Here is a 1,989-nt window from a genome sequence, read left to right on the forward strand (position 1 = left end):
CCGGAAAGTAGACTTTTATTTTTTTTTTGCATTCTATAGATTTTACTCTTTTTTGAGGGGTGGGTACAGTGAACTTTATTAATGGTATTCAAGAGAGTAGGGGTCCCCAAACCCCTCCAGCTATTCTGGGGGTCTGGGATGGAAACTGTGAGGGAGATGCTCAGTGTTGGGGGCTGAGATGGAACAGGGATTGCTTAGCAGCCGAGTGTCTCTCTCTTGCTCTGTCCTTGCTAGGGTGGGTGATCCAGGGCAAACTTCTTACTCCTTGGAGGCCATGTAGGCCTTGAGGTCTACCACCCTGTTGCTGTAGTTGAATCCATTGTTGTACCAGGAAATGAGCTTCCCAAATTTGTCACTGAGAGCAACTGTAGCCCCAGCATCAAAGGTGGAAGAGTGGTGATCACTGTTAAAGTCGCAGGGGACAACCAGGTCCTCAGTGTAGGCCAGGATGCCCTTTAGTGGACCCTCCGATGCCTGCTTCACCTCCTTCTTGATGTCATCATACTTGGCCCCTTTCTCCAGGCAGCATATCAGATCCAGGACGGACACATTATGGGAAGAAACACGGAAGGCCATGCCCATGAGCTTCCCATTCAGCTGTGTGGTGACCTTGCCAACAGCCTTGGCAGCACTGGTAGATACAGGGAAGATGTTCTTTGCAGCCCCATGGCCATCACGCCACAGCTCCCCATAGGGGCCATCCACAGTCTTCTGGGTGGCAGTGATGTCATGGACTGTGGTCATGAGTCCTTCCCCAATGTCAAAGTTGTCATGGATGACCTTGGCCAGGGGGGCTAAGCAGTGGATGGTGCAGGAAGCATTGTTGAGAATCTTGAGTGAATTGTCATACTTCTCATGGTTCACACCCATCACAAACATGGGGGCATCAGAAGGGGTGGTGATGATGACCCTTTTTGCCCCACATTTCAAGTGGGCCTCAGCCTTCTCCATGGTGGTGAAGATACCAGTAGACTCCACATCATACTTGGCACCAGCATCAGCCTTTGATGTTGGCGGGATCTCACTCCTGGAAGATAGTGATGGCCTTCCTGTTGATGACAAACTTCCCATTTTCAGCCTTGACTGTGCCATTGAATTTGCCATGGGTTGAATTCTATTAGAACATGTAGACCGTGTAGTTGAGGTCAATGAAGGGGTCATTGATGGCAACAATGTTCTTCTGTGGATGATTGGTTGGTAAATAAAATGCTGATTGGCCAGTAGCCAGGCAGGAAGTATAGGCAGGACAAAGAGAGAGTAGAATTCCAGGAACAGGAGGGCTGAGGCAGAGAGATGGGCCAGCCACCATGAGGAGAAACATGATGTAAGACACCGGTAAGTCACGAGCCATGTGGCAAGGTATAGATTTATGGAAATGGGTTAATTTAAGATATAAGAACAGATAGCAAGAAGCCTGCCATGACCACACAGTTTATAAGTAATATAAGTCTCTGTGTGTTTACTTGGGGGACGCTAGTGGGAGAGATTTTCCCTGACTGCTGGCAGGCCGGGACACAGGAAAACTCCAACTACAATGTTCACTTTGACAGACTGGAAAGCATCCCTGGTAACCAGGTGTCCAATATGGCCAAATCAGTTCACTCCAACATTTACCATCCTGTCTCAGCAATGAAGCTGGCACCAGATGAAAAGATGTGGCTGTGTCTGGAACAGAGAACCAAGTTTTACTCTGACAAGGGCTAACAAACGTTTCCTGTCTTCTTGTTCCTTTTAATGTACTTCTGTGATCATCGACTTCTCTACTTATCTACAAAGCACTTCCTATGTGCTAGAGGCTATTCTAAATCCAATGAGCAGGAGAGCAAGTGAAGAAAAAGAATGTCAGGGAGCATCCTTTATCTGAAGGTCACTTGCGAAGTGAGATGACAGGGAGAGAAGCTAATTCACAGCAGCAGGTGAATGCTTGGCATTGCAGGGTACCAAGCACTAAAGAGCTGGTAAGAATAAATGCTGTAAGGCAACTCCAAA

At 47.7% G+C, this 1,989-nt stretch overlaps 1 pseudogene; it reads right to left on the reverse strand.

The window, feature by feature from the left end:
* Positions 1-258: 258 nt before the first annotated feature.
* LOC131911281 (glyceraldehyde-3-phosphate dehydrogenase-like) lies at positions 259-1,617 on the reverse strand (annotated as a pseudogene).
* Positions 1,618-1,989: the final 372 nt, after the last annotated feature.

Source organism: Peromyscus eremicus, chromosome 5 (genome assembly GCF_949786415.1).
Source record: "Peromyscus eremicus chromosome 5, PerEre_H2_v1, whole genome shotgun sequence".
Classification (NCBI taxonomy): domain Eukaryota; kingdom Metazoa; phylum Chordata; class Mammalia; order Rodentia; family Cricetidae; genus Peromyscus; species Peromyscus eremicus.